General features: G+C 37.0%; 1 pseudogene; it reads right to left on the reverse strand.

Moving 5' to 3' along the window:
• The window catches only part of LOC149181170 (RNA polymerase II C-terminal domain phosphatase-like 3), an 85,104-nt pseudogene extending 58,943 nt beyond the window's left edge, over positions 1–26,161 (reverse strand).
• Between the last annotated feature and the right edge of the window lie 286 nt (positions 26,162–26,447).

Here is a 26,447-nt window from a genome sequence, read left to right on the forward strand (position 1 = left end):
GCAAGGGGTTTTGGGGAGGTTTGAAATTACTAGCAGCAATTTTCAAAGATCCAGCCATCTGATTTCATTCTCTAGGCAAGAACCGAATATTGATGGCTAAAAAAAGTTTTCAACCAAATCCCATACTTCATTCCTGTAGGACTTCAATATTGGGTGCTTGGTTTCACATTGATTTTTTATTTTATTCACCACTAGCTCTAAGTCCTCAAACATAGACAAGCACCCAATGTTAAGGTTTTTAGCAACTTGTAGCCCCAACAACAAAGCTTCATATTCAACCACATTGTTACTGGCCTCAAACTCCAACTTGAAAGAGTGAGGAATCAAACTACCTTCGAGAGACACCAATAACACACATGCCCTATTTCCTTCCTTGGAATAAGTGCCATCAAAATACAAATTTCATACCTTGTCATGCTCCAATGACTGTTCACTCTACTACACTAAAAATTCTACCTAGGTTTCTCCTACGATTTGAGCATATTCTTCTAATAGAAGACAAGAAAAATCCTTCTCTTTACCATACACAGGAGAATTGTATAAACAATCTTCATTTATGACTGTCTTCACAAATCTGGATTCTTTGTATAGTTGACGTCCCTCTCCACCAAACAGCAAAATGGTAGCATATGTTAGATCTAGTTTGATGGACCCCCCAATTTTCGATCCTCATGACCTGGACAAAAGCATGCCAAATCTTGTAGGGATGTCAACAACTACAATGTCCATAACTACACTTTTCACTGAGATTTGGGCAAAATTTACCACTAAATATTTGATCCTACCTAGGCACTTTACTTTTTTCGAATCAAATGAGTATATACAATCCCAACTGCTCCATCACAAATAATGGAATTAATTTATGAGATGCTCCTAAGTCAAGCATACAATTATGTAGCAGTAGGCCATGGATTGCCAAGGAGACATAGAATGGGGCAGTTAAAGAGTCCTAATCCTCCACATGGGGTCCAAACAAAATCATGTCCCTCTCTTCCTACATGTTAAGGCTATCTTGCAAGTGGGTAATGGTGGGTGAACTCATAAACTGAGAAACTTGATCTTTATAGCTGGGTTGTTTCAATAATTCAGTCAAAGGGATAGATATATTGACTTTATCCAACTCTCTTTGAAGACTGAAAGCAGAGGAATTCTTATCAATTTTAGAAGACTTGACGATTTCTTTTTTCTCATCATGGATTGGATTTATCATTGGGGGAAATTCATCAATTTTATAGGCTCTAGACTCATTTGGAATAGGGCTATAGGATTCTTTTGCAGTTGGTGAGATAGCGTTGAGTGGTTCTTCCCTTATCTATTGTCTTTGCTGAATTGAGATGAAGAGTTCCTTCAATTTTACCTTGCCCCCTGGACCTTTTTCTAGATGACCTAAGATCATATTTCCTATGTAAATGGGCTTACATGAAATCTGCGAAATATTTGCAGTAACTATCTATCTCATCATCATCTAGTGGGGCGTCCAAATCAACATCTTCTCCTAATTGTGCTTCTATTTCATTTCCCCTCTTTGAGAGAGAAGACAACTGGTTTTCTTCAACTTCGATATTTTCTTCAACAATATCCTTAGGATCATCTTCTAAATATAGAGGAGGCAGATATGGTCCATTTGATCCTTTCTTTCCCTTTGCAAGATAATCAAAGTTAGTCTCTTGTATTGGGGATTAAAATTTATGTTTGGAGTTTGTTTACTTGGTGGAAGGGGGTTCTTGTTTTCCAACTCTAGTTTTTTAAGTTTGTTAGAAAAATTCCTTATTATCTTGTTCATCTCATCTAACTTCTATTCTTAAGTTTCCTTTGTATACCCCAAAGAATTGGCTTATTCCTTTCCCCATCTCTTATCACCATATTCAACCTTCTGTTTCCACTTTTCAGTGGAGGTGAAATTGGCTTTAATTTCTAGGGCATTTGTTTGGATTTGATCTAGAGAACATGACCTTCTTTCTCTAAGGGTAAAACCAAAATGTGGTTGAAAGGCCCCAAGAAAAACCACTTTGGAAACAACCCATGGGGGTTTAATTTCAGTAGGAAGACTGTTATATAGTTTATTAAACCTTCTTATATACTCTGAGACATATTCCTTGTGTTTTTTTTGCATTGCATTGAATTGTGTAAGGGTATACCCATGGTCCCTTATTTCTCCCCATTTATGCATGAAAGAGTTCTCCATTTACTCCCAGGTATTAATTGAAGCATCTGGTCAATTCTTGAACCATTTACTATCCTCTCCATTCAAATATTGAACAAGCAGTCTTAGTACTACATCTAGATGTTCTATATTCAGATTCTCAACAAATGCACAAAAGATTTATATATGCTTCAAGGCTAAGATATCCTCTTCTCCTGTGAATCTGGGTAGGATTTTAAGGTAGTCTTGCAGCATCCCATTCAGAGGTTGTGGCAGGTTGAGTGGAGCATATATATTAAGTAGAAAATTAGGGATCACCATGTTTTGCAATGGAGATGGTAGAAGATTTACGCAGGGCCTAGTTAGGGAGTTGTATGGATTATGGTTATCTAGGACTGAGAAGTGCTCTGAGTCAGACTATTAATGAGGATATCTTTAATTTCCTCAACTTTTGGGAGGGTCTGGAAAGTGAAAAGGGGTGTACTGACAGAAGCCTCTTCATATTTTGTTCTTGAGGAAAAAGGGTTCAATAATTGACAATGTTCTCCTAAATGTTCCAAGGCTTTGGAAGAGGGCTCAGAGGATTTTATCTCAACCTTCTAGGAGCTCAAATTTGTCACTTTAGGGAACTAGACCACAAGGTTTGGAGTAATAGGGGACCTCTCTTTTTTAGTCCTCCTGGATATGATTTTTTCATGGTTGAATATGGCAGGAGTCTTTTACTAAGAAGTATTAGAACGAGTATGAAGCCTTTTGAAAGCCAGGATGATGAAGCAAAGATTTCAAATAGTGTAATTGCCAAGGTGAGATATCTTCAACCCACTCTTCCTTTTCCCACCTGAAAATAGGAATGCACTAATTTGATACCCAAGGAAGAATATTCTGATTCGCTTCCCCGATAATGGTGCCAAAATATGTTGTGGCTCCTAGAGACAACCCCTAGGTTGAGGAGAGGTCAATGCCTAGGAAATCTTATGCTCTCTTGAAGATAAATCAGTGTAGCTCAAGAGATGGATGTAAAATAATTTGGATTTTAGTTCAATTACCTTTCTCAGAGGTAGATTTAATATACACATGAACAATGTATCATTCCCAAGAATAAATTCTTATATATGGTGGCTAACACACAAAGAATGAAACTTAATTTTTTGTTCCAGTAAATATGGAGAGGAGAAATAGAAGAGAGGAACTTGATGCAGAGGGATAGATAAAAACAAAATCCAAGGCAACAAAGCTTGGTAGAACCATGAAAAGATAAGAGTGAGGTTGCAGAAATTATGGAGTGTACTTTAAGGCTTTTGACTCTATCTCTCACAGGTACTATCAACTATTCTATAACATAGGTAGTTATGCAATTTCATAGGTATCATCTTCTAATACATAATGTAGATAAATCTACAATTTAATAGGTTGAACCCACTATCACATAACCTATGTAAATCTTTGAATTAAGAGTGAATCCAATAGCTACATATACACAATTTCTGAAGAGAAAAACACACATGAAGTGAAATATAGAATAAGAACACATACTACATATCCCAAATGCTTAGAACCACTATAACGTATCCATTAATATTTCATAATGAAATTCATATTACAACCTAGACTTGTGGGGTTTTCCAAGAAATATCGGCCTATTGGAATCAGGAAAATCATACCTATCATATTAATTTCCTCTTCCCTTTTATAGGGAGAGAGAGTTCAAACCGACAATTACAAAATATCTTGAATGCTACAACTATCTAAAAGTGCTAGTGGCCTAGTTTCCATAACATATTTTGATTCCTCTTTGGGATGAAATATTTACAAAACATAAAAATATGAGGTTTCATGATTGATGTAGCAAAATATCTCTATTGTTGATTCCTCTAATTTCCTCAGGTGGACTCAGACTCCATTATCTAGGTTCGTGGTGGGTTGATGATTTGGAGTTGTGGGGCATTGATGAACTGATCACATTTATGAATCATTAACATACGAGAATGTGCCTTTGAGCAGGTGGTACTCATTAATTGATTAGAGAAGGTGGTACTAGTTAAAAGTGCAAGCATTGTGATTTCACCAAGACTCACTCTAAAACGATTGTACTTTCAATCATGGTCTCATCGACTAAAGAAACACAAGATATTCATAAAGAGAGGGAATAGACATATAACCAAATGTTGATAGTTGTACAAATCCTCTTATATTTCACCCCACTTGTCACAAGAATCAAAGCACGATTTCATTGGGAAACTAATCCTAAGGGTGAAAAACAGTCAAAAAAACAAACAAGCAAAGTAAAGAAGAAAAATAGAGTAAGCAAACAAAACATAAAGAAAACACTACTCCTACGCCTAAGCTAAGTAGAGCATGGGCCAACTCAGGTGAAGTGATATTTCCAATGTAGCCACCAACACTTTGGTTGACCCATGTATATGATGGCATAACTAACATGAAAGATATTCACGCCAACCAATAACCAAGAAAGATAAAATAATGCAAACTAAAACGTTCGAAGTTTGAATGCATCCATAGAAAAAAAAGATTGAAAGCAGATGAAAGGCACCATGCGGACGTATCATGGTGTTGTGTCACATTACATGTGGATGACAAAGTTGTACACTCTTTCAAACATGACAAACGAGCAAACATGAAGAAAGAATAAATTTTTAGTTTCGCAATAGTGCTCACTATGTATGACTCCTCCAATGCATAAGCAATAGGATTGTGTGATTTTGGTGGAGGATGTGAAAGATGTAAACTAGATTGATTTTCAATGTGAACAAGAGAGTGATGAGGAGCCTAGGGTGATTCAACAAATTTCTGATCGTAAGCAGGACTGACCTCAAGGCTACAAGAACCTAATATAACCATCAGTGTGGGTTGAAGTGCCTCAACAACTTGAGGGATTTCCACTTCATCAGAAGATGGATCATCAAAGACCGGTGGCTTAGAAACATCAACAACAGGTGAATCAGAATCATGATTAGATGAATGAGTTAAAGGATCATGACAACCATGATTAGAAAATTCGAGATGGACATGAGCATCCTCATGATATGACTAATCATACAGAGGGATTGATGAGAAACAAAAATTTTCACCCTCTGAATTTTCTGCAATGATGGATGAGAGATTAGGTAGATTCGGGAAGAAATATTTGTCCTCTCTGAAATCAAATGACAGACTAACATTTTTGGGTGCAGGAATTGTAGTTAGGCAGACTCCTTCAACACTTAATTGTCAACCCGGGGTTTTGTAAACTTAGAGGTGAAGCACAGGAAATTCCAGAATTGATATGAACTTTTCCCTAACTCTATTCCTACTTCCTTAATTACAACATTGCAGAATCAAAAAGAAAATATCACCCGAAAATTTACACCAAAGAAATTCTAGTGCTGGAATGTGAAAGAAAGTACTTTTGTGGAGAAATAAATGAAAGGAACTTTCAAACTCTTGTGAGCAATTCTGACTAATTGACTGAGTTTTTTTTCCTCTACTCTTGCAATATTCTTGCACTAGTACTGGAACAAAGTTTATATGCTAGAAGTATATTTAGCACTTGTACTAAAGATCTATGTCCTCATTTAGGGGCTCTAAGTCTCAGGACTAGAGCACTCTATTCCTATATCAAGATATTGATTCTTGTACTAGAATAGAGATTCCTGCACCAAGTTTTCAAATTTCTTTCATAAAAGAATAAAGAGTGTGTTAACTTAATGTAAGAATTTGCAATGGTGAATAGAACTTTGAAATAACTTTCACAAACAGAAAGATGCTTCAACCCAACTTAATTTCAAAATAAGAGTTAACTTATAAAGTCAAAGCACACTTTTCTTCAATCAAGGAACTCTTTTGTGCAACTAAAGAAATCATCTAATTGTGACAGTAGGCTTTATCCCTGTAATAGCTATTCACACAAATCCAATTTGCCTTTTTAACCTTCTTAATTCAGAAAGGCTCACTTTGAAATAATTAAATATGAAGGTCGATTCTTTCCTTAAAAGTGTAAAGTGCAGGACAGATTAATACATTATAACAACATTCATTCCTTAATTACCAAAGCATATTTAATTCAGAATATCAAGAATACTTCTAAAATATGAACACTCAGTTGTAGAAACGCATCAAGGTTCTTATGAAAGAAAAGAACGAAAGACTTTTCTTGTAATGGACCAAAGAAATCAACTTATAGAACTATAAATGCACTAGTGCAGGAATAATATGCTTGCACGATCAAGGCAGAAATAATACTAAGCTTTGAAGAGAAAAAATTACAAAAGGGTAAGGTCAAACTTAGTTACGCATGCACACCACAGATCCTTCACACAATGGTTATAAATGAAATCGAACATGGACTTTGTGAAAGAATGAAAACATCTATTTAATTCACGCCTTGAATTAAAACGAAATCAACACACCATTAACGAGAAAGAAGAATGCGAGGGAGAATGAGTTGGGTTGGCTAGGCCCTTGTCAACCAACTCATTTCCTTGTTTAGGAAACTTGTAAACTCAGCTCTCAGCAACACATCAACATAGAATTAAAACATAGGATTGAAATAACATGGAGCAGTCCCTTTATATAAAATTTTAGAATCATCAAATGTAGATGGTGAATTCAAACCCAGCCCAAAACAAGGGCGATACCAGAAAAATTACAAAATACCATAGTTACAGTAGCATTGTTATCGCTATCACTTGCTACCATTTTCTATCTGAATCCTACATTATACACATCCCTTTAGGCCTACGGCCATAACAAAATTACATTTAGCATTACAATCTAAGCCTTTCGGTTGTAATGAAATAACAACAATATTACATGCAAATCCTTTCGGCTGTAACAAAACACTAGACTTGAGTATTCGGGCGACGAACTAATCTCTATAATATCCATGAATTATCTCCACTCTGAGCCCAACTCGAGATGACCGATTCTGAACAAGATGTCTGTGTTAGGTAATGAGTTGTCACAGAAGTTTAGGATTCGCCAGCGGTGCAGGAATCCTACCTGCACTCGACCATGCTAAATAAATGATTAATACATTGCTTACAAAATAATTTAGGAAAGAAGATATTAGTTACAAATAATATTAAAGGTATAAAATCTATAAAAATAATTAATTAAGCACATTTGTAACCCTTAAATATGAAATATAAAGCTAGTGCAGGAAAAGGCACGATCCTTGGAATAGTGCAAGACTAAGGAGGTTGTGAGGTTAAAACAGAGGTCTAAGGTTATGATTTTGAATTAGGAAAGGGGTTAAAAATGAATCAAGTTAGCCTACCAACATCCTTTCCTCCCTATATTGTTGTGGGTCCTCACAAAACCTTTACATGCTGCAAAAAAACGAAAACAAAGGAGCCTCCCTTCAGTTTCGAACTTGTATGTTGATCCCTACTTTCACTGTCTTTTTCTTCCTGCCTCGAGCCTTATTGAGTTTCTTGTTTACCTTTTTAAAACGTTTATAGCACTTTGAGGCCCGAAATTTCCATATCTTGACTTGTCTTTTCTGCTCCTTCAGTTATCCTGCCAACTCTGCATTCATTTGCTTCTGCACTGTATTCTGCTCTTTCATGGCTTCGTTTAATATCTCTAAGCCGTAAACATGCTACTTGAGATCTTCTATCTAAATATTCAGACAAAGGGTGGATTTTTCTATTCCCAATTCCTCTGGTGCAGACTTCTCGACAGTTGATTCCAAACATGTGTTGACAACATCAAGGTCAAGTTTATCCTGCCTACCCAGTTCTTGCATTTCAACATTGTCAAGGGTTTCAATACCCTGAGTTCCAATGTCACTAAGGGGCTCAGTACCCTACACATTCACCTTACCAGGTGTTTCAGTACCTAGAACTTCAAAATTATTAAGGGCTTCAGTGCCCGGAACTTTAATATTATTAAGGGCCTCAGTACCCTGCTCATTCACCTTACCATGGGTTTCAATACCATATCTTGACTTGTATTTTCTGCTCCTTCAGTTATCCTGCCAACTTTGCATTCATTTGCTTCTGCACTGTATTCTTCTCTTTCATGGCTTCGTTTAATATCTCTAAGCCGTAAACATGCTACTTGAGATCTTCTATCCGAATATTCAGACAAAGGGTGGATTTTTCTATTCCCAATTCCTCTGGTGTAGACTTCTCGGCAGTCGATTCCAAACATGTGTTGACAACATCAAGGTCAAGGTTATCCTGCCTACCCAGTTCTTGCATTTCAACATTGTCAAGGGTTTCAATACCCTGAGTTTCAATGTCACTAAGGGGCTCAGTACCCTACACATTCACCTTACCAGGTGTTTCAGTACCTAGAACTTAAAAATTATTAAGGGCTTCAGTGCCCGGAACTTTAATATTATTAAGGGCCTCAGTACCCTGCTCATTCACCTTACCATGGGTTTCAGTACCCGGAACTTCAAAATTATCCAGGGCTTTAGTGTCCTACACCCCATCATCAATTTGACCCTCCATCGGGTCTTTTCTTGCACTTAGCATCATTTTTCTCTTCTTCATCCTACCAAAGAGAACTGACAAGGGTGTGTTGTCTTCCTTCTCCACATAGTCTTCATCCACCATTGTATGGGCTGCCACCTCAGCAAGGACTGAGAGGTTATTTTTACCTGGTGAAGCAGGTGGTGAGTTGTCCAATAGTATCGGGGAGGTCAACTGAACATGACAAACCCTTGAAGAGGCATTCCTTCCCTTGGCTGACCTTCTAGTCTTGGTAGGGCACGGGGTCAAGGTTTCTGATTTTCCTTCCTTGCTTGCACTCTTCTTCTTGTTCGAATTCCCTACACCTCATCCCTAAAAATCCTTAAGAAATTCTTCCCAAGTCACGTTATTAACCTCTAGTTCCTTCTTGATTAAAATTGCGATCATCCTGCGGTGGTATAACTTATATGCAACCTGGCTTTATTTCCCTCTTTGAACACCTTTCGACATTTTCTCTAAGCTCCTGAGAAAATAATAAGGAAAATTAATGAGATTACCGGACTCAAAATGCAGGAGTAATCGTATGTGATACAAGAAGGTCAGTGAATAACAACCCTTGCAGGTAAGAAACTTCTACAACACATAAAGGATATCCTTCCATTTCCCAATCATAGCATTACACTGGAGACCATTCTTCCAGTCCACCTTTTGCTTCGGGTTGACTACGAATTGACACCACAACTTCTTCTCTATATTCTCCTTCTTAAAACATTGTTCTCCCACTACTGCTAAACCTGTAGCCTGAGATATGGACTCCTTTGTGACCTCAAAGTCCAATGAACCCACCTTGGCTCGACTTCCATCAAAAGTCTGGGTGAATTCCAGCGCCACGGCTGAGTCAAATCCATCAAATTTTTACAGAAACAAGAGGAACCCAAACTTCTACAATATTACTAGATTGTTCTATACTCGTCCATTTGATCCATCTCCTTCACGAACTGTGGTTCAATTCTTACATGTGTCATTTCTCTGTCTGAATTCGTCTAATCTTTGTCTAAAACTTTGGAAGAGTATTACAATATAAAGAACTCAAAATGATGGTCGAGCTTATACACCCGTCACTATATTGGCCACTTCCCAAATGGTCATGCTCAATCATTAACATTACACTCCTAGGGTGGATGTGAATACGAATTGGTTCAAGTACAGGGAGGTGATGATGATTGGGAAAGGTGACAGTTTAGATAATGATTCAATGTAATGGCCATGCGAGGTCGAATATGACGTAAGGCCATCATTGACAGGGGATGAGTCTTTCAAGAAGAGGTAAGTATTAGATTTCGGGAGAATTGTACCATCCCACATTTACTTCATGATCTCACATAAGGTGTACTTAGTACTCATTAAAAGGATGAGATTTCATAACCTAAAATTTCTTTGTACTTAAACGATTTCTTCCTAATTTAGTAAATGATAAAACAAAGTGTTAACCATAATATAAATTATTGAATGCCATGATCTACATGTGGTAAGTTTATTCTGCCTATACAAAAATTTACAAAACAAAGATAAGCTTTCCAATATGCATTTTTGCACCAGGTGTTCCTGCACCAAAACATGCGTTTTCATAATTGGGCACGCCCAGTGGTGCAGATTCCTGTATGGAACATGCCTCCACTGAAAATTCTTGTACTGAACATGCCTGCACTTAAACATGCATGCACTTGAACATGCCTACACTAAACATGCTCGCACTCGAACACACATTCCTGCACCAGGGATATTTATAACATATTTGGAAAGAGAGAGGGAACTAAAAATATTCTGATAGGATATAATTCATAGGCTGGATTTGAAAAATTTGTTGGATATACAAGGGAGGGTTTATTCTCCATCCTTTGGTGTTGATATATGCCTTTCGATATGATTTGTGAGTTCACATCAGATCCTACAATTGATCCATGAGGAAAAACAAAAGTGGGAAAAAGAGTAAATTTTAGAATGTGAAGGAAATTACGACAAGGAATTCAAGAATGGGACCATCAAGAGGGACAAATTGAAAAGGGATTTTGGGAAAAAATTTCGAGGGAAAAAGAGGGAAATATGAAATCGAATAGGGAAAGTTTCTTTGAAGAAGGGATGGTAAATTTCATGGGATAAAAAGAAGAAAATAAAGGGGATTTTTTACGAAAATGGGAATAGAGGAAGGGCATAATTTCACCTGAAATCTGCCTATATAGTGTTGATCTGAAAAGTAAATACAGTAGGAATTGAGTGTTACTTGGATAAAAAATTCCGTACCAGCTATCCCAAACTTGGATAAGGGCTTGGTTCCTGCACTTGAACTTGCTTATTCTTGGTGACAGTTAACACATCTAAAGATCAAAAAACATTCCCATTTTATTAGAATTTGATATTCCTACCAGCAAGCTAGTTTTCAGTTTGATCCTTCTGCAATTATGTTAGTAAAACTGATTTTCACAATCGCAGGAAAATATTTTTTTCTTTACCTCTTTTATTATTATTATTATTATTATTATTATTATTATTATGGGATTTTCTTTAAACTTCATTTCAAGAGAGAAGAAATCAGATCACAATAGGTTTGCATAGCCACCTACCAACTGAAGTTCAGACTGTTGTTGCACTTACTGCATGAAATCTTCCTTTGTGATGGGCTAAAAACATGCTTTAAGCCTATGCCCATTCACAAGGAAAACTGAATTTTTCCCATCGATAGTTTTTACTTCTACAACCCCATTGTCGAAAACTTGAATTACCTCATACAGTCCCATCTAACGAGTATGAAACTTCCCTTTAAAATGTTTAAATCTAGAGTCATAGAGAATTACACAATCACCTGGTTGGAAATATTTCTTCCTGATAAACTTTTCATGCCACTTCTTGTGTTTCTGCTACACCAAACTATTATGTTGAACAACATCCCTTCAAAATTCATCCAACTTGTTTAACTACAGTAGACATTGTTGCTATGCTTCTGAGAGATCTAGACCCAATTGAACTGCGGTTCTGAAAATCATTATCTGAAATTCAATCAGCAAAAGGACTTGTTTTCCGTACACCAACTCATATGGTGTATGCCCCATGTTATTCCTCCAAGTGGTTCGATAAGCCCATAAGGATTCAGGAAATTGGCTAGCCCAATCCTTCCTGTGCATGTTTACTGTTTTGGTGAGGATGGATTCGATCACCTTGTTTGTAGATTCCACCTAGCCATTTGCTTGCAGGTGGTACGGTGTAGATTTCATGTGTCGAATCTTGTATTGATTCATGACTTCCTGTACCAAGTTAGAAACAAATTGCGGTCCATTGTCAGAAACAATTTCTCTAGGAACACCAAATCTAGTAAATATTTCATTAAATAGAAAATCAAAAATAAATTTCTGAGAGGCAAAAGAAACAACTTTAGCCTCTACCCATTTAGTAACAAAATCAGTGCAAACCAAGATATGCTTTTTATTTAAAGATGTGGGGTTTATGGGTCCTACGAAATCAATAGCCCATTTTTCAAAGGGCTCAATCATAAATTGAGGACATAAAGGAATTTCATTGGCTTGAACAGGTTTACCCATCCGTTGACAACTATCACAATGCCTAAAATTTTGCTTGGCATCCTTAAACAAAGAAGGCCAAAAATAGGTAGTGCATAAAATTTTATATGCAATTCATTTATCAGTGAATTGGCCATCGTAAGGTTCATCATGGGTAGATTTTAAGATATCAAACATTTCTTCCTCTCTCACACATCTACGAATAAAAAAATCCAGTCCAATGTAAAAGAGGTATCCCTGTATCAAAGAATAAGAAGCACTTTTTTGAATGATATTCCACTTTTCACAAGTGGATAAGTGAGGTGGTGTTTTTCCCATCACTAAATAGTTATGTATTATAATAAACCATGGGGATTTTGCTGACATAGAAAAAATATGTTCGTCAGGGAAATAATCATCAACGGGAATTACATCACCAAGATTATTTAATCTAGAAATATAATCAGCTACAACATTAGACTTTCCCCGTCTATCAATAATTGTAACATTGAATTCCTGTAATAAAAGAAACCACCTAGTCACTCTACCACTAGTTAAAGGTTTATTTATTAAATATTTTATAGCAGAATGATCAATATGCACAAAAACTTCATATCCTGTAATATAATGTCTGAATTTATTAATAGCAAAAATAATGGCTAAAAGTTCTTTCTCAGTCACTGTATAGTTAAATTCGGCAGGTGACAAATTTTTATTAATGTAATAAATAGCATATGATTGTTTATTCTCCTCTTGTCCCAAATCTATGCCAATGGCAATGTCTGAGGCATTAGAGTAAATGTCAAATGGCAGGGACCAGTTTGGTCCTCTCAAAACTGGTGCCTGTACTAATTCTTCCTTCAATGTCTCAAACGACTATTGCTAAGTTGTGGACTAGGCGAATTGACTATCCTTAGCTAATAATCGAAAAAGGGGGCTATCAATCTCGGGAAAATTATCAATGAATCTCCAGTAATAACCAACATGTCCCAGGAAACCTCTCACTTCCCTTTGTGTTTTGGGTGCAGGTAGATGAATAATAGCTTCAACCTTAGCAGGGTCTACCTGGATACCTTTGTTAGAAACCAAATGACCAAGAACCACTCCTGCTTTGCACATTAATCTACATTTTTTTATCACTCAAAGCAAGATGAGCCTCTTGGAAACATAAAAGCACATTTTCTATACTTTTAAGAGCTTCATCAAATGATTTACCAAACACAGAAAAATCGTCCATATAAATCTCAACACATTTAAGATCAGAAAAATAGCCAACACATCGCTTTGAAAGGTGGTGGGTGAATTACACAACCCGAAAGGAAGCACTCGATAATAAAATGTACCCCAAGAGCATGTAAAGGTATTTTTGTCATGATCTGAGGGTGCGATATGGATTTGGTTATACCCACTAAATCCATATAAAAATGAAAAGTAATTTTTCTGGAAAGGGTATCTAACACCTGATCAATGAAAGAAAGGGGAAAGTAATCCTTGAGAGTAGCTTTGTTTAATTTTTGGTAATCAATGCAAATATGCCATCTCCCATATTTTTTAGGGACTATCACTAATGGAGAGACCCATTGACTGTAAAAAATGGGATAGATGAAATTTGTGTCTAAGAGTTTTTATAATTCCTCTTTAACAATATCTCTTAGCGGGGGATTCATATCTTGAATATAGATATGATGAGTACAAGTCTTAGGAGGAAGGCCTTTCATGTCTTCGTAACTCCAATTGAAAGCATCCGAGTGATCTAGCAAAAAGGTAATAAGCTGCTCTTACTGAGATGAATCCAGGTTTGAGCGAATGTGTAAAGATTTTCATGGACTAATTTCAACAAGAGTGGTCCCAGGCTCAAGAGTAGAGGATGATGATGCCATAGTATGGGATAAGGAAGGCTGGATATCAGAATTTTCTTGAAAATCCAAACTAAAGATATAATGAAGTGTGTCAAAGTTAGGAATAGTGTCTAAATTTTTCAAGAAATATCGTAATTCACCATCCTGGGTAGACTCGGTATGGTGATGAATCAAAGAAACAAATTGGGTCTCCTCGTCAATGCTGTCATAATCTAACCATAAAGTGTCCTTGAGTTCCCGAATAGATCTAGCAGGTGGATATAAAGTGACCTTTTTCCCAGAGTCTCCATGTGAAATCTACATATCACCAAAGCGACATCCAATATAAGCATCAGTCGTGGCAAGCCACGGTCGTCCCGGAATAAAAGGATGTCCTCCCACTGGATTCTTTGGCTGAATCACAATGAAATTCACAGGGTATTCCCATGAATCTATAGAGACAACCACATCATCCAATACTCCATTGGGCTTAATTTTAGATCCGTCTACAAGTTCAAGCATGGTGGGTGTAGGATGAATATAGCCCAACCCAAGTTGCTCCATGGTTTGCATGGTTATAACATTCATGGTCATCCCCAAATTTATTAATACATTAGAGACAAGGATATCACCTATCTGGACTGAAAAAACTGGGTTTCTAGGATCTTTGTATTTCTCCATTGATACGCATCCTATCATCAACTCAGTTGCTCTACCAACAAACTGAATGGTCTGAGGTTCTACTCTCTTTCTCCTTGGATTTTTAAGACATAACTCCCAAATGATCTTTGTACAGATTGGAATTTCTCTAATAGCCTAAAGTAAAGGAACCTATATGCAAAAATTACTTAACTCTGAAGCCAGAGTGGATTCAAGGTCACTCTTATCCATAGCCAACCTCTCTGGATAAGGGGTCTGGTTTGAAGAAGATGGTAAATCTGAAGCTATGAGAATGGGCTTAATGGTCACATTGTTTTTCGAATGATCAAGAGTTGCCTCCTCGTTTTTCTCCTTAATGATCACTGTGGATTGTTTGTTTTTCCTAGTTTAACTACCCTTCCTGATCTCAATTGAAGCTCATTTATCCCAACCAGCAGGGTTTGATAGGTAGGAGAAGGGGATGGTCCAACCGAATGAATCAATTGTACCGCCTTATTATTAAGATTTGGAGCCAGATGGGCAGGTAGTTGAGGTGGTCTAAATGGTGCTGGCAAAGGCAATGGTGGCATTGGTTGACTCTATTGAGGTAAAGAGGGAAAAGATGGTTGTGACATATGGTTTGATGCATATGAAGGAGGATATGATGGCATCTGAGTAGGATAGGAATGATATGAATGGTTTGGCCCTCTCTATCAATGTTATCAAGGTTGAGATGACTGTCCATGGTGAAAATGGTTTTCGTGCTACCAATTTTGAGATTGATGACTATTATTATGATAGGAATATGGAGGTGCATTATAACCATAAAAATGTGGTTCGAGAACCATATCTGCACTTACCTATGGCCAGTTCCTTCGTTCTCCCATGGCATGTAATGGATTAGGTTCAGAATGCTCTCCTTCAAATACAACTTTTAATCCAGGTATGGAGGGGAATTCCTTGGTGGCATGGTTCTCTGCATAGATCACACATTTATTAGTACTTTTTATATTAGCAGGACACTCTCTTAAAGGATGCTTTTTCCTACATTTTGGACAAAAAATAGACAATGACTCTTGTTCTTTTTCTAGTTTTTTCTGAAATTTCAAAGAGTCTATTTGTTTGCTAACAATATTCATTATTTAAATTTTCATATTGTCCATTTTATTCTCCAAGCCAATGATCATAGAATCTGTAGATCCTAGTTTTTTAGTTCTGCTTCGACCTCCTCTAGTGGATCTAGTTTGATTTCGTGAGAACTTCCTGCACAGGTCATAAATCTGTTCAAAAGTTTTCTTAGCAATATATCCTTGTCCTAACAAATTAAAATAATGTCTAGAATCCTTAGTAAGCCCTCGTAGGAATAAGGTTCGAATGGTACTTAAATCAAATTTGTGTTTGGACCTTTGGAGCATATACAAAAATTTCTTTAAGTAGTCCTCCAAAATTCTCATCATCACCTTGTACAATGGTGAAGATATCATCCTGTATTTCTCTAGTTTTAAAATATTCCTGATATTTATTCAAAAATACTCTCTTCATTTGTTCCCAAGAACTTACAGTGTTTCCTACTAGTCCCATGAACTAGCACAAGGTTGAATCCTTGGGAGTTGCAGGAAACAATTTTAATTTCTGGGCATCGAAAGAATAACCATAACTCCTACATAGTATATCAAACTCAAAAAGGAATGAATCTTGGTCTTCATGCACCTTACCATGAAAATGTGGAAGAGCTGAAGGTGAAATATTCTTCATTTGCACATTTTCTTCTAAGTTCACTATTCGAAATCCAAAAGTGGACTGATCTTCATTTACCTGATTCTCGCCAGTCCCCTCTACATGGTATCCATGATCAACCATTGTTGTGTGTTAGGAAACTAGCTCACAAAAGGATAAAAAGATATATCAACACCTCAGAATTCAGCCTCTTTGAGGGGGCAACCTCCTTTACATTACACAAATGCATAATTCTTGGATGATACAAATGACAAGACCTCCTTTCTATATATAGGAGTCTAAGGGGTCATAATATAATCAGAGCCAACATAACAATAATAATGTAAGGGCACAATAATAACAATAGTGGGCTTCTATGGGTCACAATAATAACAATATGGGGACTACATGGGAACAACAATATAATAAGGGGTTGTACTAATAACAATAAGGGGTAGACTAGTAGTTTAGTGACCTAACATGCCCCTCTCCTTCAAAAAGTGTTGTCCTCAACGTTTGAGTAGTTCTTGCTACTTCTGTATAAAATTATTGTCCTCCCATGTGAAACCTTTAGCAAGTAAGTTCTTCCACTTGATGAGATACTCTGAACTTGATCGATTTCGTAGCTGTCGAGTTCTTGTTTCTATGACTACTCCAAGCTCCAATATGACTTTTCCTTCCTCGTCAGGTTCAGGAAATATTGTTTGAACTAGGATATTCTGCAACTTTTGAATGAGTGGCCACACTTCTTTATCCTTCTTCCATTCATACCTTGCTTCGTTTATCCAATCTAGTTGGATAATAGAAATGGCGCACAACAATGCTTCCACATCCTCATCCTTTCTTGAGAGTGCATCTGCCACAACATTTTTCTTCCCTTTTTTTGTAGATGATTTCAAAGTCACAACCCAACATCTTTGTGACCCATTTTTGTTTCTCTTCAGAGGATAATCTTTGTTCTAGAAAGTATTTAATACTATCATGATCCATTTTTACCTTGAAGTGTCTTCCCATTAGGTAAGGTCGAAATTTCTTAAGTGCGTGTAGTATTGCCAACATTTCCTTCTCATAAATAGCTTTCTTGAGGGACATTTGTTTGTATGTATGTAACCATAAAAATACCCAATCACCTACATCAAAATGTATTTCATTGCGATGTTGATATACCTATTGTTTCATTTGATTCTACACCAAAGTGGCATTATCCTTAAAAGTTTGAGAACTTGTTGTTTATTCTCGATGTAATATTTCACTACTTGAACCTTTTTCTTCTTGATATGTTCGTCTATCTTGAGATTTTGAGGAGTGGTAATTTGTTCCAATTCTTTACAAGATATGGTCGGATTCATTTCTTGATGCTCAATGTGATCTTTCACTTCTTGAACATTTTTCTTCTTGATATGTCCTTCTATCTTGATAGTTTTAGGAGTGGTAATTCCAGCCAATGCATTACAAGATATGGTTGGATTCATTTCTTCTTTCTCAATGTGATCTTTCACTTCTTGAACCTTTTTCTTCTTGATATGTCCTTCTATCTTGAGAGTTTGAGGAGTGGTAATTCTTGCCAATGCTTTACAAGATATGGTCGGATTCATTTCTTCTTTCTCTGGGGTTGGTTCCTGGTGTATATCCTCTTCTTTTGATGTTTCTTGATCCTTTTCTTCCTCCTCTTCATAATCTATGTAAAATAATTTCTTCTCAGCACACTTATGACCTTTAGTGCATTTTCTATCACAATTGTAACAAAGCCCTTTTTCTCTTTTTTCTTCCAATTGTTGTGGTGTAACCCTTGTAGGTTGTGGAAGGATAGGAGAAACAACACTTCCATCTTTATATTTGTGAGGGGTAGACTTCCTTGTTGCCATAATTTTGCTTTCCACTTTGTAACAAAGCCATTTTGCTCTTTTTTCTTCCAATTGTGTGGTGTTGCTCTATTGAAGGTGTTGCTCTTTGTATCTTCATAATGTGCTATAATTTCCTCCATGAAAATTGACCACGTAACAAGTGGTTTATGAGAACAAAGCCCTTTATACCATAAAAATTGATCTTGTTATAAATATGAAGATGCAATACATACCTTTTGTAATAGTGGTACACTATGTAGATCAAAATATTTCTCCATCTATAGTATCCAATTTACCAGATCCTTGCCATCAAACTTCCTCATCTCAATTTTATTGATTTTAGGAGCTCGATCTTGAAACGACTATAACTCTATTTGGATCTCCCAGTTCTGAAATCATGACCTACAGTAGTCCTCTATGTCCTCTTTCCAATGCCACCAGTCTAATCAAAATTGGATTCTCCAAGGAAGAGTTATGCCAAATCACCCACGGTGATCTGATTATAGACTAGTTCAGTAGAGAGAACTTGTATGATGTGCCACGTGTTGTTGTTTCGACCTTAGTATCTAAAACTGATACAAAGAAAACTAGAGGTCATCCTCTTTCTAAAACTTCTTACGAGATTTCAATCTGATGCTAAAAAAAAAACGTTATGACGATTTTCCCCAGGTCACCTGTTTGGAATGTAATTCGGGAGTCTACAAAAATGCCAACTTCCTCAGATCATATCTCTGCAAATATAGCGAGAATAGCTCTGAAATTTGGACCCAACATTCGGAACTATTTTTGACCAAATGGGTTTTTTGTTTAGCTTCTAAAATGTTGTAGAAAAAAAAAATAATAAATAAAAAAATAAAAATTATAGTGAAAATGGCACGATGACCTATTTGGAGCAGTGAAACCTTAGAATCCAAAGTTCTGATACCAAATGTTAGGAAACTAGCTCAAAATATAAAAAGATGGATCAATGCCTTAGAATTCAGCCTCTTTGAGGGGGCAACCTCCTTTACATTATACAAATGAATAATTTTTGGATGATACAAATGACAAGACCTCCTTTCTATATATAGGAGTCTAAGGGGTTATAATATAATCAGAGCCAACATAACAATAATAATGTAAGGGCACAATAATAACAATAGTGGGCTTCTATGGGGCACAATAATAACAATATGGGGACTACATGGGCACAACAATATAATAAGGGGGTTGTACTAATAACAATAAGGGGTTAGACTAGTAGTATAGTGACCTAACAATGTGCCTCCAAGCGGACCACTTCTAGAAGATGAAGGTTGACTATTGTTGAATTGGACTTTATGATCACTGTTAGCCTCCTTCTTCCTCTTCTCGGATTGTGCCACACCTGAATCACTATTTCCAGAATCTAAGTGGATCATTCCGGTGTGATGAGTCTGGGTCTGGTTGGACCTCCTACCTGCAAAATAAGGTCCAATATAAGAAGAGTTTTCAACTATTTTAGTGTTTTTTTGGCCCTTATTGGGCTTTGGACCCCTACCTTTCTTAGGCATTCATTTTAAAAATCAAATCCAAAAAACAAAATTCAGATGTTGTAAAGAAAAGAATCTGTCAATTGCTGCAAAGAATAAAAAAATCAACACTCGTAAAATCCTTAAAACAATAGAAGCATATTGCAGAAAAAATAATAGTAGAATTACCCCTATTGTAGAAAATGGAAAGTTCTTACCAATTTCAAATCGCTTCCCTGGCAATGGCGCTAAAATGTTGGGTGTAGGAATTGTGGTTAGGCAGACTCCTTCAACACTTAATTGTCAGCCCGGGGGTTTCATATACTTAGAGGCGAAGCATAGGAAATGTCAGAAATGATATGAACTTTTCCCTAACTCTATTCCTACTTCCTTAATTACAAATTTTCATAATCGAAAAGAAAATATGACCTGGCAATTTACACCAAATAAATTCTAGCGTTGGAATGTGAAATAAAGTACTTTTGCGGAGAAATAAATGAAAGGAACTTTCAAAATCTTGTAAGAAAACCTGACTAATTGAAATGGAAATCTATGTCTATGTTCAATATAGTTATATGTCAGACTAATAATTGAACCCTTGAAGATGTTTGACTTCTTGATAGATCTTTCTCCCTAGACTGAGTTGTTATTACTGTACTCGTTCAATATTCTTGCACTAGTACCGGAACAAAATTTATATGTTGGAAGTATATTTTACACTTTTACTGAAGATTTATGTCCTCATGCAAGAGCTGTAAGTCTCGGGACTAGAGCACTCTGTTCCTGTATTAGGATATTGATTCCTGTACCGGAACAGAGATTCTTGCACCAAGTTTTCAAATTTCTTTCATAAAAGAATAAAGAGTGTGTTAACTTAAGGAAATAATTCACAAAGGTGAAAAGAAATTTGAAATAACTTTCACAAACAGAAAGATGCTTCAACCCAACTTAACTTCAAAATAAGAGTTAACTTCTACAGTCAAAGCACACTTTTCTTCAATCAAGGAACTCTTTCACACAACTAAGGAAATCATCTAATTGTGTCAGCAGGCTTTATCCCTGTAATAGCTATTCACACAAATCTGATTTGCATTTTTAACCTTCTTAATTCAGAAAGGTTTAGTTTGAACTAATTAAATATGAAGTTCGATTCTTTCCTTAAAAGTGTAAAGTGTAGGTACAAATTAATGCATTATAACAATGTTCATTACTTAATTACCAAAGCATATTTAATTAAGAATATCATGAATACTTATAAAATATGAACACTCACTTGTAGAAACACATCAATATTCTTATGACAGAAAAGAACCAAAGAATTTTTTTGTAATGAACCAAAGAAATCAACTTGCAGAACTGTAAAAACACTAGTGCAGGAATAACGTGCTTGGACGATCCAGGTAGAAATAATACTAAGTTTTGAAGAGAAAAAATTACAAAAGGGTAAGATCAAACTTAGGTAAGCATGCACACCACAGATCCGTCACACAATGGTTATAAATGAAATCGAACCTGGACTTCGTGAAAGAATGAAAACATATATTTAATTCACACCTTGCATTAAAATGAAATCAACACACCTTTAACGAGAAATAAGAATGTGAGGGAGAACAAGTTGGGTTGGCTGGGCCCTAGTCAACCACCTCGTTTCCCTATTTAGGAAACTTGTAAACTCATCTCTTAGCAATGCATCAAAATAGAATTAAAACACAGGATTGAAATAACATGGCGTAGTCCCTTTATATTAAATTTCATAATCAGCAAATGTACATGGTGAAATCGAACCCAGCATAGAATGAGGGCGATACTAGCAAAATTACAAAATACCACAGTTACAATAGCATTTCTATCGCTATCACTCTCTACCATTTTCTATCTAAATCCTACATTACATACATCCCTTCAGGCCTGCAGCCGTAACAAAATTACATTTAGCATTACAATCTAAGCCTTTTGGTTGTAATGAAATAACAACAATATTACATGTTAAGCCTTTCGGCTATAACAAAACACTATACTTGAGCATTCGGGTGGTGACCTAATCTCTATCATATACCTGACTTATCTCCACCCTAATCCCGACTCGAGATGATCGATTTTGAACGAGATGTCTACATTAGCTAGTGAGCTATCACGGAAGTTTAGGATTTTCCAGTGGTGTAGGAATCCTACCTGCACTCAACCATGCTAAAGAAATGATTAATACATTGCTTACCAAATAATTTAGGAAATAAGATATTAGTTGCAAAAAATATTAAAGGTATAAAATCTATAAAAATAATTAATTAAGCACATTTGTAACCCTTAAATATGAAATATAAAGCTAGTGCAGGAAAAGGCACAATTCTTGGAATAGTGCAAGAATAAGGAGGTTGCAAGATTAAAACAGAGGTATAAGGTTATGATTTTGAAGTAGGAAAGGGGTTAAAAACGAAGCAATTTTGCCTACCAACAGACATCCTAAGTGTTCTGTGAATGATCAGAATTAGAAACATCCGGGGATAAATTTTCACAAGAAAAATAAAAAATGGAAGAATCGCATAAGATGTCAGGATAAAGCGGACGAGGCATGGGTAGAAGGAGGTCTTCCTTCACCACAACTTCTTCTTCAGATTCCCACACATACTCATAAAAAATTATAGCGCATGTTGGATTCTCAATAACCACCCCGCCATAATTTGATCCTCATGAGCACTGCATATGAAGTCTGGAACGAATGAACACATCAAATCAAAATACAGTGGATTAAAGGAACCAATGGATGGAGGTCAAGGGTATAAGACCACGTGACAACCATCAGGCTTGTAGTCCAAATCTATGCAGAAATCTAGAGCAGTAGGAGGTGACAATTCAACAGGTGTATTCGCAGCTTCTCCTACCTTGTCCTATGGAGCTAAATCTATTTGATGAGAAGGGGATGGAGGGTCACCTCTTACATCAACCTTGTCCATCCTAGATTTAGAAGCTCTAACACCGAGGTATGCTAGGAGGGGCTTGAGATATTCTAACTTGTGTGGATTTTTATATATGTGAAGGAGATACTTAAACATTTCTGTGAGAAAATCCAATCAACTTCATCTTCTGGAAATTCAAAAGTGATATGACGGAAGTGTTGATAAAATTGTAGAACAGATTTGTCAGGTGCTTTTTGTAATTTTAATATCTTGAAATTAAGTGGTTTACGGTCATAACGAAAGAAAGAACAACATAACTCTCTGATCATGTGAATGAAAGAGTGAATAGAGGTTGCAAGCAATGTGAGACACCATTGCTTAACATGCCTTTTGAATGTGTAATCAAACAACCCACAGGCAATGTCATTTGAGGGGACTTAATTCCTGTCACATGAACCCAAAAAGGCAACTTTGTGTCTTAACAGGATGTTCCACCTACACCATCATAGTTAAGTTGTGAAAAGTCATCTATGATATCCTCCGACACTTTGAAATCATGATCATGAGAAAAACATGTCGGAGTTGAGATTGTGATGTAAGTCATGAACGTTGTGTAGAGATTCAAAACAGTATTTGAGGGCTCAACTTATCATCTGACCCTCCTTCCAATGCCAGAAATGTTGATGGTGTTGGGCCTGCCAACATTCAAGGGGATCTCCCCGGTAAGAAGTCCCAACTAGACCTCAGACCATTTGGACTAGGAGTCCCAGCGGTGGGTGGCAATGTAGTGCCTTGACCGTGGTAGTGCATAGAAATAAGTATGATGAATTTGGTCGGAAGTAAGTGTGTGACCTTGTAGCGAGTCAAGTGAAATGCACGAGGCTTCTAACACATGGAGGGGAAAAGCAAGTGTGCCCCTTAGAAGCCTATAATAGTATGCATCTTGAAAGTAACACATGAGCAGAATGACTTCACAAGCTGGAAAGTGGAATAGTCCACAAACGAAAGTGTTGGGTTAATCCAAAAACATGCCTTTAACCAGATTCATACAATTTCAAACAAAATATTTCATAATAAAATGCATAAGTTAAGAAACATACATTGCTAAAGCAACCATAATAGTCGAACAACAATAACAACATATGCATGAAAATGTGTTGACTCAGTTATATTATTATTAAGTGAAGTTCCATCCATACATACACCATTGACAGCCACTAGCCCCAATAGTGGAATATTATAGTCAAGAACACCTACTCCTCTAAACAAGTATAATCTCTCTACGCCATGGAGAAGCCAAGGCTCGTCACAATACTCCCTAAGCCTAGCCAAAATCATGGCTCCCAAAATCTTGTTCTATGAGTTATGAGGTTCTACTTATAAAAAAGGGTTGGGTAACCCTTGACATTCCCCTTTGACTACCCTCATGACTCTTCAACTTCTTTAAAAATAACTCATTACATTACATAGTGACTTTTCACATTCCACTAATGACACTTGGAATTTCACTTACAATATATTCACAAATAATATACAATTTCCACATGTACCCATGTGAGACAAAATAGGCTAGAGACAACCTGACAAGACACAACAATATGACTCAAAGGTTTGGGGGAATACCAACTCTGAAACATCCACTTGATGACTCTCAATGACATACTGATACCAAGCTGATTACTATGCTATTGTGTTCCCATACTACTTGATAGTGTCTTTCTAGAAGTGGGCTCTTGCCTCCATAGCTTGTGGGTATATGATCTGGGAACATTTTTCCAACTCATCCTAAAGCATGTGTAGCATGGTCTTGACTATGGAAGGACCACCGATGTACTTCTGCATGTTTTATGTTCTCATCTCCAAGTCATCGCTAATGGCCTCTCACCTGAGCTGCTCCATGTACCTATTGATCTCTAGTTGGACATGCTTCTTCTCCCTAGCAACGGTGAGGGAACTGATTGATAGGATCATGTGCATCCTCACCATCACATCTAAACTCTTAAACAACCATGCATATGAAGCTTGTATGTTACTGATGAACGGGGCGAATTTCTCACAGTTCTGGTTCTGCATCTAGATGTTTACTTTGTCTATATCAGCCCACGCTTCATCATCTTGGGCAAGTGAAGCGGGGCTCCTTTGTATCTCATTTTCCATTCTTACACATGGGCGATAACAGTGTGTCGCTGAGAATTTGGACAATCTTTCTTCTTCACTGCTGAAAACCAAATAGATGGACAGCGACTTATGCACGGTGACAAATCCATCATAGAGTTTTTGCATGGTGGCCTCAAGAGCTAATAAATCAGCAAGTATTTCTTTCCTCATTTTTGCCATTGTGGATCCTGCTGATTTTTCTTCTTTCTATGTATCGGCTTGCAAGTGCTTTGCCAGTTTTTCATTCTCTACTAGCAAGAACATTACATTTGAACATGTGGCTCCTACATAAGCGATAATGGCATCAACCATGCCGACTAGATGTTTTATGACATCTGGCACTATCACCATTTCTTTTATAAATACAGGTCACACATGATCATCCAGGAAATGCTTTCTCCATGCCTGTACAATCTTGTGCTACAACTCATCAAATGATAGTTTGTACACATCCATCACTAGATTGTCATCAAGGAGAACAACCTCTCCTTCCTCTCTCAGGATTGGTTATGATACTGGAGGTGGTGGAGACTGAGGGGTGACCTCAGATGATCTCGGCATGAGGTCAGTATCTTGGTCATGTGGCTCTTGTCCCAACTCCATGTCCGTTGCTTCAACCATTTTCTCAATCTGCTGAGCAAGCTCCCGATCCTACATCTTCTCATTCTCTTCTTCATCTGATGTCTATTCTGACGCCTCAACAGATATGGGCATAGTTTGCTCTATGATCGCACCTTTCCCTTCCTCTTGTTCCTATTTCTGCTTCTCTTCCCTCTCTCTCCTTCTTAGCTCTTGTTCTTCTTTCAAATTCTTCTCCATTTCCTGCAACTTCCTTTCTGCTTCCTCCAACCTTTGCTTCTCTCTCTTCCTTTACTCTCCTCTCTTTATGCATTGTTGCCTAGTTTCCTCTGCCACCAAAGCTTCCTTCTCAATGAGATAATCTTATCTTAACTTATAGCTTTTCTCATCCTCTGGGTTCTCGACGATCTTCCTCTTACCCTTGTCTTATGTTGGCTTTCTACTTATTGTTGTTGTTTTTGTTTCTTCCTATGGCACTACTACCTGCAGAGCAGCTTTCCATTCTATGGCTATACTGACTGGTTCATTGAGCTTGGAATGATTGTAAAAATATCTCCAAGGGTCCTCCTCTACCCAATGACATGCCCCATGGATCCATCGATAATACACCCTTGCATAGTGGTTCTTGCAAATCTCATGGAGATCATAAAGATTATAATATTTGGTGCCAAACTCATACTTCACTATCTCCTTGGCTTCAACATCGACACCCTTCAAGCCCTTAATCTTGTACAATCCAATCCACGGAGGAAGAGCAGGCCATGGTGCCTTCTTCCTACTATGCAACCCTGTTGATAACCCTGTGGAGATGTGATATGCGACATCTTGCATAACCAACTTGTCCGTGGAAAACCTTGGTCGAACATGCAGAGGCTTCTCTCTGCCAAACATCCTGATGACAGTGCTATCGACTGAGGCATACCAATCTACAATGTTAAGTAATGCCTCCATTGCTTCTTGGGACATGCAAGGTGGATCAGGTTCAAAGGTCAACTTGTACACCAGGGTGATGAAAAGGTCAGATAGCCTCTCCATAATTCCTCGGTAGCTACACTTAGAAAGTAACTTGCAATAAATATTGACTTCATGCTCCTATGGTGTCCACATCCAACCCATGCTAGAAAATTGTTGCTAGGCATAGATTACATCAATTAAAAGCACGAACATGTAGAATCTT

This window comes from Pinus tabuliformis, chromosome 3_2 (assembly GCF_031772625.1).
Source record: "Pinus tabuliformis cultivar Carrire ecotype Pingquan chromosome 3_2, CPIR1, whole genome shotgun sequence".
NCBI lineage: Eukaryota > Viridiplantae > Streptophyta > Pinopsida > Pinales > Pinaceae > Pinus > Pinus tabuliformis.